The sequence below is a fragment of the Dysidea avara genome, chromosome 2 (assembly GCF_963678975.1).
Source record: "Dysidea avara chromosome 2, odDysAvar1.4, whole genome shotgun sequence".
Classification (NCBI taxonomy): domain Eukaryota; kingdom Metazoa; phylum Porifera; class Demospongiae; order Dictyoceratida; family Dysideidae; genus Dysidea; species Dysidea avara.
The window spans coordinates 33,193,353-33,207,645 of NC_089273.1; the positions used below are offsets into that span (position 1 = coordinate 33,193,353).

Here is a 14,293-nt window from a genome sequence, read left to right on the forward strand (position 1 = left end):
TCTATGATGAAATGGCCTTCACAAGTTCACTTTCTTGTAAAGAATCAGCCTTCGCAGCTTCTCTTCTCAATGGATGTCAGCCTCTACAGTAGATTCACTTTCAATTCCTTCAAATTGGCACAAAAATGATTGCATTATAAAAGAATTATATTATGTGTTGAAAGAGTTCGGTACAGAAGAACAGCTTTGCTGAGTACTGTGAGTTTAAATAATCAATCAATCAATCAATACATTGGCTGCCATGGTGTGATCACAATAGACCTACAACAACAGAACAGTCACATTAAATGCACATGTTAAAAGTGGTCAGCTGGTTAAGGCCCAGGCTACGCCATGCCAACCCTACCACGTACAAGAGCGATCAGTTGGTAAAGAGCCAATTCTACCGTGTACAAGAGTGGTCAGTCAGTCAAGGCATAGTACATAGTATAATAATATGTTACCGAATTTGACAAAACAAAGCTTCCACATGCATCCAATTCTCTAACTTTAACTAACTGTAACTTGACTAGTCAGCAAGCTATTGACCTAAAAGTTTCACAGACTTCTTCCATAGCATGGTAGAATACCAGGTCAAAATATGAAACTAATGGCATACTCCTACAATGAGTTATGGTGCTTCAAGGGTATAAAAGTGGATGCGTTTGGAAGCCTTGTTTTGTCAAATTCAGTCACATATTATCTACGGTCAAGGTTACACCATGCCAACCCTACCATGTACAAGAGTGATCAATTGGTCAAGAGCCAACCCTACCGCGTACAAGAGCAATAAGTTGGTCAAGGTTATACCATGCCAACCCTATCACGTACAACAGCGGTCAATTGGTCAAGAGCCATCCCTATCGTGTATAAGAGCGGTCAGTTGGTCAAGGTTATGCCATGCAAACCCTACCACGTACAACAGCGGTCAGTTGGTCGAGAGCCAACCCTACCGCATACAAGAGTGGTCAGTTGGTCAAGGTTATGCCATGCCAACCCTACCGTGTACAAGAGCGGTCAGTTGGTCAAGGTTACACCATGCCAACCCTACCATGTACAAGAGGGGTTAGTTGGTGAAGTAACCTAATTAAACACTGATTTCTCTACATACAAACAGCAAGCAACCCGTTTAAATACAGTACATGCCTACCTTTGGTGTCCTTCGTTCTTGGAAATAAACAAGCAACATCTGATGCTAGCTGCCAATGTGAGCGAAGCAATGAAGTGTCTGAGAAACATGTACACTCATCGTGCACTGGACTGCATCTCCAGAAAAAGCACACCTCATAATACATTGTCACGTGACATTGTGTAGTGTGCCTCATGTTAAAAAATGGTGGTATGTGTGACTATAGTGTGACAGCAGTGTGAATCAGTGATTGTTCGTCAGCTGCCATGGGTTGCGCACAAAAGCAGCATTGGTTCATAACTAGAAAACATAACAGTGTCAAGTGTTCATCGTGACAACCCCAAGTCAGTATGAAAGATGACAGAGCGATTAATGCTCTTATTGCATTCTACATCCTGAGTTAAATCACCAGCTTAAACGTTGGGAGTTGAACAATGGAAAGTTACAGAGTGATACTTCATTGTGGCAACCCTGAGTTAGTTCTGCAGGTTGAATGAATACACAGTGTTGGGAGTAACGTATTACATAAGTAACTCGTTACGTAATATTATTACTTTTGTGGTAGCTAAGTAATATAACGAAATATGCTATAAAAACAGGTAATATAACGCAAGTTACTTTACTTACAAATGTAACGCGTTACCTAAGTAATATAGTTACTGTAACGAGTCTAATATTACGTAATATTATTACTACAAGTAACGAAGTTACTAATCTCGTTAGTAATCCACTGAGTAACGCTTAGCCACAACGAAGTAACGAAGCCTAATGAATGAAGCTTATTCACCAGCTTCTTACTTATAACCAAGATTTGCACATTGTCCAACAACGCAATCATGTCATGTGATAAAGTGGTAGTTTCACACGTGACAGCTTAAGGTTGTGGACACAAAGTAATATAATATGTAATATTATTATAGTTACTTTATTTTATGAGTAATATGTAACTGTAACTAAATAGTTCAGTTGCAAGTGATATGTAATATGTAAATAGTTACTCTTACAAAGTAACTTGCCCAACACTGTGAATACAATACTCTTAATGAGCATTGGAGGGTAACAGATTATTATTTAATGATGGAGTTATTGCTGACTACAAGTGTATTGCGGCTTCAGACTGAATGAAGTCTGAATGAAGTCAGTCAATGAACAATGGAAGGTGACGGTGATTTTCTGACCGTTTAAAGTGGTAACTTTAGTTCTTGAAGTTGAATGACAACAGTCAATGAACAACAGAAGGTGACAAGAGCAATTATTTAATGTTATTTTATTTGTGTTATGTAATATTTGCCGGCTGTTTAAAGATGATTGTGACAACTCTTTTGAGTTCTCCATGCCAAACAACAATAGTCGAAGAACAGTGGGAGGTGACAGAGTAATTATCCGACTGTTTGTAGCTGATCATGGTAAACTTAGTTCTGAAGGTTGGATGACAACAATCAGTGAACAATTCAAGGTGACAAGTGATTATTTAATATTGTTATTTAATTTGTATTATGTAGTATTAGCCAACAGTTTGAAATTGATTGTAGCAACCCTGAGTTGCTTCTCCCAACTGAACAACCACAGTCGATGAACAGTGGGGGGTGACAGAATGATTTGAAGTTGTTCATGGTAAACCCGAGTTAGCTCTCAAGGTTGGATGACAACAGTCAATGAACAGGTGACAAGTGATTTTTTAGTATATTTATTTAATTTGTATTATGTAGTATTAGCCTAGTATTAGCCAACTGTTTGAAGTTGACTGAGGCAATCCTGAGTTGGTTATCCAGATTGAATGACGATAGTCGATGAATAATGGACGGTGACAGGGTGATTACCTCATTGTCTGAAGTTCACCGTGGCAACCCTGAGTTCATTCTCCAGGTTGAATGACAGCAATTGATGAACAATGGATGGTGACAGGGTGATTTTCTGACTGTTTAAAATTCATCGTGGCAACCATGAGTTAGCTCTCCCAGTTGAAAGACAGTAGTCGATGAACAATTGAAGGTGACGAGTGATTATTTAATGTTGTTGTTTTATTTTTATTGTGCTATATTAGCCAACTGTTTGAAGTTGATCATGGCAACCGTGAGTTAGTTCTCCAGTCTGAATGACAGCAATTGATGAACAATGGAAGGTGACAGGGTGATTTTCTGACTGTTCGAAATTCATCGTGGCAACCCTGAGTTAGTTCTCTCAGTTTAAAGACAGCGGTCGTTGAACAATTGAAGGTGACAAGTGATTATTTAATGTTGTTTGTTTTTTTGTATTGTGCTATATTAGCCAACTGTTTGAAGTTGATCGTGACAACCCTGAGTTAGTTCTTCGGTTTGAAAGACAGTAGTCGATGAACAGTGGAAGATGACAGGGTGGTTCTCTGACTGTTTAAATTTCATTGTGGCAACTCAGAGTTAGTCAACTGACAGACAGGCAATGTTCAACACTGAACTAAGAGTGTACAATTGTAGCCAGTCTTGTCACAGAGGAATTGTTCAAGGATGAAGAAAAATGGCGATAGCTCAATTGTAAGATTTCTTGTGTTACAGTGTATACTTTTATTGTCAACATTAGCCAGTCAACTGACAGAGGGGCAGTGTTCAGCATTGAATGAGGATTGTACAATTGAAGCCAGTCTTGTCACAGAGGAATTTTTCAAGGACGAATAACAGACAAGCTAAAAAGGTGACAACTTAATTGTGAAGTTTCTTCAACATTAGCCGGTTAACTGACAGAGGGGCAGTATTCAGCATTGAATGAGGATTGTACAATTGAAGCCAGTCTTGTCACAGAGGAATTGTTCTAGGATGAAGAAAAAAGGTGATGGCTCAACTGTAAAATTTCTTGTGTTGTACTTTTTGTTGTCAACATTAACTGGTAAACTGACAGATGGCAGTGTTCAGCATTGAACGAGGAGTGTACAATTGAAGCCAGTCTTGTCACAGAGTATTTGTTCAAGAATGAATAACAAATACGCAATAAAAAGGTGATAGCTTAATTGTAAAATTTCCTGTGTTATCCTTTTGTATTGTCAACGTTAGCCAGTCAACTGATGGAGGGGCAGTAACAAGGAGTGCACAATTGAAGCCAGTCTAACCACAGAGGAATTGGATGAATAACAGACAAGCAAAAAATGTGATAGCTGGATTGTAAAATTTCCTGTGTTATACTTTTGTATTGTCAGTGGTAGCCAGTCAAGTGACAGGGGCAGTTTTCAGCACTGAACGAGGAGTGCACGATTGAAACCAGTCTTGTCACAGAATATTATTTTGTTCAAGGATGAATAACAGACAAGCACAATTGGTGATAGCTTGATAGTAAAAATTCTTCACTGAACACTGAACAAAGAGTACAATTGAAGCCAATCTTGTCACAGAGGAATTATTCAAGGTTGAAGAAAACAGGTGATGGCTCAACTGTAAAATTTCTTGCATTATACTTTTTATTGTTAACATTAGCTGGTCAACTGACAGAGGGCAGTGTTCATCAGTGAATGAGGAGTGTACAATTGAAGCCAGTCTTGTCACAGAGAAATTGTTCAAGGATGAATAACAGACAAACAAAAAAGATGATGGCTCAATTGTAACATTTCCTGTGTTATCCTTTCTATTGTCAACATTAGCCATTCAACTAACAGAGGAGCTGTGTTCATCATTGAATGAGGAATATACAATTGAAGCCAGTCTTGTCACAGAGGAATTGTTCAAGGATAGATAACAGACAAGTGAAAAAGGTGATACCTCGATTGTTTGTGATGTAGTTGTGTCACTATTAGTCAGTCAGTTGACAGAGGGACAGTGTTCAAGGACGATTAACAGACTTGTAACTGAGGTGTTGCTTAAGGATTAATAAAGGCCAAGCAAAAAAGGTGATAGCTTGATTGTAAAATTTCTTGTGTTATACTTTTGTATTGTCACCAGTAGGCAGTCAACTGATAGAGGGACTGTGTTCAGGATTGAAGCTAGTCTTCTCACAGAATGCAGAAGCAGTGTTTGAGACCAATGAAGTTGATTGTTACTAACTTTAATCCGCTGAACACATGGAAATGTTGCTGAGATTATTGAATTTAATTTATAATTAAATGTTTGCTTTAAATTATTAGAAGCGAATAAATTCCAGTGTTATTGTGCCAACGGATTCTTTCAGTAATTGTCAGTAACAATGGAGTGAAACACTAGCTTTTCCTTCAGGGCAATGAAGATTCTCTGCCAGTCCAACGGCAACTCCCTGTGATATTTGTGCCACTACAGCCGGTTGATGATAGTTGTATTGTCAAAGACATGGACGAACGTGTATCCTAGATTTAGCAAGGTAAGCAGAGTGAATCTATCAATAATACTTCCCCGTTATTTTGATATGTTCTTCCTGTGATAATTATGATGATGATGATATGATGATATAGATGTTTGAATCATTCCAGCAGTGTATATTTACTTGTGTACTTCATGTCCTTGTACAAAAATTAATTTTAGAGGTGGTTATCATAATCGTCAATCTGAAGTGTTGTTGAGGAGTCACTGTGCAAGTTGATATATAGTTTCATAATGTCAGACCTTCAGTGCTGGAAAATGTATGGTACTAATAAAAATAAGAATTCTTTATGGGTTGCTGGTTGAATGGAAAGGTAGTAATCGGTGGTAAGTAGACAGTTGAGTATTTAAGAGATGGCTTGAAATAGTCATCTGAATTATAGGGGAGCCATGACAATAATTCGGCTGGTTGGCCATTAGCATAAATTGGCTTCAGTATTAGTAAGTATTTTTCTGTATTGGTAGAGCACTAGTTTGTCTTATATCATCTTCATTGCATTTATAGATATGAAAAAGAACAATGATTGTGTAATTATAAACTTCAAAGCCAGTTTATGGTTGGCTTTGGGCAGGGGGGTTTCCAGGGGTTTCAGGAATCTCCTTCGGATTTTACACACTATACTTCAAACATTAATTGGAGCTTCATGTTTCTAGAATTTGAAATTTATCATGGAACAGGACACATTTTAAACCTATATCTTAGTTACATAATGGTTTCTAACATGATAGCAACACTTACAGCATTGTTCTGAATTATGATTTTGGTGAAAAGATTAAGATACTCTAATAGAGCAGTAAGGTAATATAAACTACTCTAATATAACAGTCATTTAGCTGTAATGGAAACCCTTCCTCAAAATTCCTGTGTACGCCCCTGTTTGAGTATATATTTAAATATAAAAATAAGTGAAATCCACGCAAAAAAAACAGCCAAGCTGTATAAAAAGGTTACAGCCTTCAAATGCCTGGGTGAAAAAATTGTGAAATCAAAGTTTGCGGCCATGAAATGGCTGCAAGGATTTGAATGATACAGTAATAAATTTTACTAATGGCCTTGTGCATTAATAAAATTTATTATTATCATCACTGCAGCCATTTCATGACCACCACCTTTGATTTCACAATTTATTTTAACCCAGGCTTTTAAAGGCCGCACCCTTTTATACAGCTTAGCTGTTTTGCATGGATCAAGACACATGGTAGTGTGTCGTGCAGCCCAAGAAGCCAGTGTGCCACACCATGAATATATTAACAGGAAAAATGAAAATGCGATATTCACACCTATGTAGCTCTATGATCCCTTATCTGATTGGAACAAACTTTGCTACAGAAATGCCGGCCAGGTAGGAGAGTCTACATACCAAATTTGAAGAAAATCGCCCAAGATAGTTCCGAGATACAAGCAACTAAAATTTTCATTTAAATTCTTCGTTTTTTTTATTCTTCATGTTGCACACTTTACAAAATCCACCATAAAACACAAATACATGCTCCAATCAGGATGAATTTTGGCACACTTAAAGGGCTTATTAAAGTGGATCTGAGTACCAACTTTGGTAGGAATTCGATGAACTTTCACAGAGGTATTACCAATTATTTGAGTAAAATAAGGCCAAAGTTCTGTCACATCCATATAGTAAACCTCTTGAGGAATGAGCTGAAAACTGCTATGTAAATGGAGTAACTATCATAGGAGTGGCTTTTTATTGTTTGAAAAGAATTGAGATAAAGACCATGGAGATATGACACAAAACCCAACCTGTGTCACAATTACGTGATCTATTTTTATGAATAAAAAAACTATTAGTTTTCACACCTACCAGGCAAACCACTTAGAGCAGTGAGCTGAAAATTGGTATGTAGCTGCAATAATCATCATATAAAGTCCTTGCAGTAGTATAGAAGAATCGGATTGCAAACTACTTAGCTATGATTCGAAAGTAAACTATGTGTAGCAAAAGCAAGATCAAGATACTCTAATAGAACAGTCACCCTAATAGAGCATTAAGCTGCCAAGACACTCTAATAGAACAGTCACCATGCAGCTACAGATAAATCGCTCTAGCAATTCAGAACATTACAAGTCACCCTGTAGGGAGTTCAGCTTGAAACTAATTCAGAGTTCAGCCACAAACAAATCACCTTATACAGAGTTCAGCTACAAGTAATTTAGGCACCATGTGGAGAGCTCAGCTATAGAAACAAGTCCCTGTTGAGAGATCAGTTAAAAACAAATCACCCTGTAGAGAGTTCAGCTAGAAAAAACTCACCCTGTAGAGAGATCAGCTACAAACAAGCCACCCTGTAAAGAGTTCAGCTACAAACAAATCACCGTAGTGATATCAGATAACCTGTAGAAAGATCAACTACAAACAAGTCACCTTATAGAGAATTCAGCTACAAACAAACCACCCTAGAAAGTTCGGCCACAAACAAATCACCATGTAGATAGATCAGCTAGGCCAGGCAAACTTGATTAATTGTTTCTCATCCCCTCTCGCATCCCTTTTACCCCACCACTCCTAATTTCATTATTGCTGTTGTCAATTATATGCACACGTATTTTGATGTTAAGGCAGTTGGCTATTATTTTACAGCACAGCAAATGTTACTTGGACTTTAGAAATGGTGGTAAAATGTAAGTACTAGTCTTTAAAAAGGCTTTAGCTAACCTTTATAGTAACAGACAGCTCGACTTGAAATATTTTCTTTAATAATGAATAATTAGGCTTGAGCCAATTATGCTTTGAAAATTGCTTATTATGCTTCTGAGCAGTGCTCAAAAATCCACCCTATCATATTCAAAATTATGCTCTCAAAATCAAGATTATGCTTGAGAGCTGACTGTTTTATTAGAGTATATCTGCATTTCCTCACTGCTGTATTAGAGTAAATGACTGCTCTATTAGAGTATCTCGATCTAATTTCCATAAAATGTGAATAATCAGTCAAGAAATAGTAAAAATAATAGGTTTTTGATATGAAATGCAGTAATAATGTGAAGTATGTTTATGTTTTGCAGCATTTTTGGTGCACGCAATGCATGTTTTAATTAAAATTCTTGAAAATCGTCCTATTATGCTGGCATAATACTTGATGCTTTTGCCAGCCTATTATGCTCAAAATTATTCCGGCATAATTGGCGCAAGCCTATGAATAATGACAAAATGACCTCCGTCCCACATGGAAATCCAAATTTTTGTGGATGAGAAACAAGTAATCAAGTTTGCCTGGCCTTAGAAACAAGTTGCCTTGTAGAGAGATCAGCTAGAAACAGGTCTCCCTGTAGAGAGATCAGCTTTAAAAAGCCCCAAAGCCAGCCTATGGCTGGCTTTGGGGTATAAAAACACAAAAAGAAGTGATATCTAATCCAAAATAGCCAAGCTGTAAAAAAAGAGTGTGACCCTCAAAAAGACTATGATGAAAAAAGATGCAAAATCCAAGGTGGCTGCCAAGAAATGGCTGTGATGGTAGGTTAATGGCAAAAACTGTAATAACGACAATTCAGGTGAATTTGGCACTGAATCCTAGTGAAACTTGGAGGAGGCAACACAAATTCACCTGAATTGTCATTATTTGAATTTTTGCCATTATCCTGCCATCACAGCCATTTCATGGCCGCCACCTTGGATTTAACATCTTTTTTCACCATAGTTAGGGTCCGAAATGTGAAATTTCGACCTCCGAGAATCAACTACCAAACCACCCACAAATGCTAGGCTAGGTACCGCTTAGAAAATGCTAGGTTGGTGTTATTTTTCATTAACGTCTTGTCGTGCAAATCAGCGGATATGCTTACAAATTATGAGATTTTTTGCTATATCTTCAAGGAAATGTCTTTTAAAGCTACAAGTATAGGTAAGACATGCATTGCTAGGAGTCTTCAGTGGATAAACAACCTGAAGGAATGATTATTACATCATTCCTGAGGGGTGTTTATCCACTGAAGAATCCTAGCAATGCATGTCTTAGTAATTTAGACAATGGCCTGTGGTGACTGGAATTTTGTTATGAACCCACAAAGTATGCAATTTGTTTGTTGAAGTTTGTGGCTAGGTGTCTTACTAGGTTCCACCTGTTTACAGGTGTCTTACTAGAATAAAAACCCTCCATACTTTGCAAATATCAAAGCATTCTTGACATGCCATTGTCTAATATGCACTCTCAACCTTTCTTACTAACTGTACTCTAAACTAAAACCATCAGTGGCTGCATTGTCTGGAGCAATTTCCAGCCGCAGCATTGCGAAAATGAAATTTCGGTCTCGAAAAAAGTTTCGATGCCATTGAAGTACACAGTAGCGATGCCAAAGTAACCCTCCCAGGTCAAACTGGTCTGGCATGGGTCCAACTACTACCACACCAAATATCATCAAATTCCAAAATTGTTTGCCATCTGGCTGAGCTTGATGACTGTCAAAAATTCGTCAAAAATGCCGATTTTATTCACTGACGAGAACTTTTGCTAGCCAGATGTGCTAGTTCATTTCTCAAAAATGTACTAGACCCATGGCCAGTAGCTTTCATTCATTCATAGGGTTGGTCTGGCAGCTCTTATGGCGACCTCAAAAACCTCCAAATGCCAATATCCACGAATTTTGCCAATGTTGACCAATTTACAATGCGTTTAAGAAATCTTGCACACCAAACGTGATGCTTTGCCTCTCTAAAGTCATGCTGCATCCTTTTTTAGTTATATTCATCCATAGGGTGGCACTGGCGGCTCTCTAATCGAGGCCAAAATCCTTCAAAATGCCCATCTCACCATTTGTCATACGTTTTAGGAAGTTTTGCAAGTCAAACATGCTGGTTTGCCTCTCTACATCTTTACTTGACGTTTCAATCACCTTCATCTGTGTAGGCACCTTTCTTCAGTCTCTTGAAAATGTCAGAGCACGCCAATTGGGCCGCGGCACAACCATCAACACCACTTACTGCTTATTTTGTTTCATTGATTCCACGAAAATCCAGCAGAAATATTACATAACCCAACTGGAGTTAGTCTAGTTTTGAATATCCACCCTTCGGAACTCTACACGAATGGAAATTTCGATTGTGGTTTTTGATAATCGGAATTTTCATTTCGGTAATCATTTGTATAAACATGTAGTGTACAATATTTAGAGCTAGACTGACTCTATTACATTTCTGCTGGTTTTCCTTTCTTACTAACTGTACTCTAAACTAGTAGTTTTAGTTTAGAGTACAGTTAGTAAGAAAGGTTGAGAGCGCATATTGTAGCTTTAAAAGACATTTCCTTGAAGATATAGCAAAAAATCTCGTAATTTGTAAGCATATTCGCCGATTTGCACAACAAGACGTTAATGAAAAATAACGCTAATCTGGCATTTTCTAAGTGGTACCTAGGCTAGCATTTGTGGGTGGTTTGGTAGTTGATTCTCGGAGGTCAAAATTTCATGTTGCGAACCCTACCATAGTCTTTTTGAGGGCCGCACTCTTTTTACAGCTTGGCTGTTTTGGATTAGATCATATATTACTACTATAAGGCTACTGATACAAATTAATAGATACACTGGTGAATTGATTCTGTAGTTAACTTGTAGCAAAGTAAATAATTATTGAGAGAAATGAAAAGCAAGCCCTAAAGTAGCTGGATGGCTATGGGGTTTGCATATGTATATATGGAAATGACATACATACACATAATCCAAACAACCAAATTGTGAAAAAAAGAGTAGCTTTGAAAATCATGAAAACATCTGATATCAAAGATGGTGGCAAAGAAATGGCTGCAACAATGTTAGCACCAATTAATTTACAGGTATAAATAAAAATCGGAAAATTTTACATTTGAGTATATAAAACTAGGGAAGACATCTACAATGTACTTCAGTCACTATGCAGTTTATCATTAGCATAGCCACAACTGAAGTAGCATATGTAAAATTTCTAATTTTCCTTACCCACACCTTCACCTAGATACTGAATGGCTGTGTGGATTCATTTTCAGTGATATTTCACCAGTTGTATATGAAGAAGAGTACATGAAGCATCACTGCAATAAATCCAGTGACTACTGAACTTAGAACTGGATGCACGCCCTGACTGTCAATGACCGAAAAGTTAATTAACCATTTTGCTTTGTTTTCAGGTATGGGTTACCCATTATAAAACATTCCAAGCATGACAAGTAGTGTCTCTGTAATCAGTGCACTGGTTACATCTAATGGCAAATTCTTGTGATAGCCAGCACTGAAGTCATGACATGTTAGTGCTAACACCTATGTGGTAGTGGAGAAAAAATGGGACACAAAAGAGAGATAAAAGTAAGGCTGTGATTTATGCAGCTACTGCGGTTGGATAAAAGGAATGTATCATGCTTAAGTGCCATCAAAAGTGAAGAAATCAAGTCCATAGTCTTTAACCAATGCTTGGCTTAAAGCAGCAATTTAGCCATTCAGTCAGGCAGGCCATCAGTTAGTACGTATAAAATTTGGTTTTATTCATACAAACTTGTTGGAAGGGTTTGAGGTCATTCAAAAGATATTTTTGGGTTTTACAGTGCAGCCTAATCAATACAGCCAAGTTGATGTGAAGGTACACATTTGTAGGTGATATTACTGGGCAGACCTCCATATAATCCCTAAAATTCAGTGCAGAAATTTCTTGGCCACCACTTTTTGATATCACTTACGTTTCAAACTAGCTTTTTATCATTTTCACAATTGACTTTTGTGCTATATTAATAAGTAAACCACAAATATACTGCTTACAGTTTTCAGATGATCTGATTTTGTCAAGTGATAAAGGTTTGCTTTCTGCCATGTTTCAATTTTGTATGTACGTCAATCAGGGAACCTACATAAAAAGAATAAAATACAATACTTGTGCATTTAAAGATATCTTAGTCAAATGATTGAGCACTGACCCAGATGAATATCAGGCAGAATTAGTACAGGATACTTTGCTTGGCCATGGGATATGAAGACTAGCCCATGCACAGTATATAAAATCTTAAAATTTAGCCTTTCTGAGTTTAATTCTGCTGAAAGCAATATCACCAACAGACTGTACTATAGTTGGCTTATATTATACTAAAATGTAAGTACAAATTAGAAATTTTACACTAGAGCATATAGGGATCATAGAAATTAAAAGCAAATGAACAAGGGAGATCATCTACATTTGCAGCTATACAAGTGGACATTAATCTCTTTAGTCATATAGGTATATAGTCTGTTAATAGTGTATATAGCCATGACTCAGAATTAAATATCCACTGGCATACAGTAGCTGTAGATGTAAATGACCTCCCTCATTTCATTGATTTTGTTTAAAATCTCACTTTTCCTTACTCTTGTTTGTTTATTTTTTGTAACATAATTTATGACTAGTGAACCAATGCATATTGCATCAAAGGAAAGAATTGTGCTGACTAGACACATTGTAAAAATTAAATGAGCAACTGAACATGCACCCCAACAATAAGGTCAAGCAGTCGCCTGCAATTGTGATGATTTTTTAAACTACTGTATCTTTGTCTCCATGTAGGTTTTGAGGAACACAACCAATGTGAAGATTAAGAAGACACAACCCCATGCCCTAGCAGTGTAAAGAATGCCTAACTATTAACAGCAATAGATAAAAGATAGTTGCAAAACGTTCTTTCCAATGGCGGATCCAGGATAGCGCATTTGGGGCAATTCCCCCCTCCTCTACTCTTTCCTTTTAGGAAGAATAGCTAACTATAGCTATCACTTTAATAATACCAGTTAGGCCAATGTCAGTTTATTACCCCAAAATGAATTACCCCAAATTGAATACTTTTAACTTAAAAGGCATCTATCATTACTATGTATTTAACCTAAAATCAAACTCAAACTGTCACCCAGTACCTTTATATGTATTAAGCACCTCTAAAAGAAATTATCATGTTACAGGTGTACCATATACAAGGAAAGTCTGACTTCAAAAAATATTTACGAATTTGACAAATCAATTTAATTCGTCAAATTTAAACTCATCAAATGTTTATAAGCACCTTTAAAAGTACTGGTATTGTCTAAAATTTCTTGATTTACATCATCGTTTTATTCCTCAGATCTGCTGAAGTGTGAAGTCATCAATTTTTCCTTGTGTCAAAATTTCCTTGCATATGGTATTAGCTTTTGTAGTACCTTGTAAGACTTCACAACCTTCAACAATGGCTTAAATGGCAGAATTCAACAATGAAACACTAGAGAGATGATCATTCCTTGCTATGTGTATATCAACTACAACAGATTGCAGCTAGTAGTTGATTCCCCTTTTTAGTGGTGTGAATCTAAACTTGTTTGTGCCCCTCCCCTTACCAGCTCCTGGATCTGTCCCTGCTTTCAGTCAATGTTATTAGCTAATGCATACCTCTAGTGACTCCGTCCTTGGGGAAACAATGTCTTCATGTAACTGTGTATCTAAGCCAAAACAGCCAAGCTGTAAAAAAAGTGTGCGGCCCTCAGAAAGGCTATGGTCAAAAAAGATGTGAAATCCAAGGTGGCGGCCAAGAAAATGGCTGTGATGGTAGGTTAATGGTAAAAATTTTAATAACGACAATTCAGGTGAATTTTTGTGCCGCTTGGTCTTGGCACAAAATTCACCTGAATTGTCATTATTAAAATTTTTACCATTAACCTACCATCACAGCCATTTCTTGGCCACCACCTTGGATTTCACATCTTTTTTCACCATAGCCTTTTTGAGGGCCGCACACTTTTTTTACAGCTTGGCTGTTTTGGATTATATTTCATTTCTTTTTGTATTTATATACCCCAAAGCCGGCCTATGGCCAGCTTTGGGACTTTTTTAACCTATGTTTTTTCTTTACCACAGGAAGAAGAAAAGATGAAGTAGATGTACTTTAAAAATTTTATCAGTAAATGTACAAATTATATATA

General features: G+C 37.1%; 1 protein-coding gene across 4 annotated transcripts in view; it reads right to left on the reverse strand.

The window, feature by feature from the left end:
• Positions 1 to 14,293, reverse strand: part of LOC136247103 (protein NLRC5-like) — an 81,618-nt gene that overhangs the window by 31,161 nt on the left and 36,164 nt on the right. For 3 of the 4 annotated variants that reach the window (XR_010697085.1, XR_010697086.1, XR_010697088.1), the window contains one exon: positions 12,134 to 12,218. The gene's annotated coding sequence lies outside the window, so the exon portion shown is untranslated. Of the gene's footprint in view, positions 1 to 20; positions 262 to 12,133; positions 12,219 to 14,293 lie in introns of those variants that run through there. The other variant, XR_010697087.1, reaches the window with a different exon arrangement.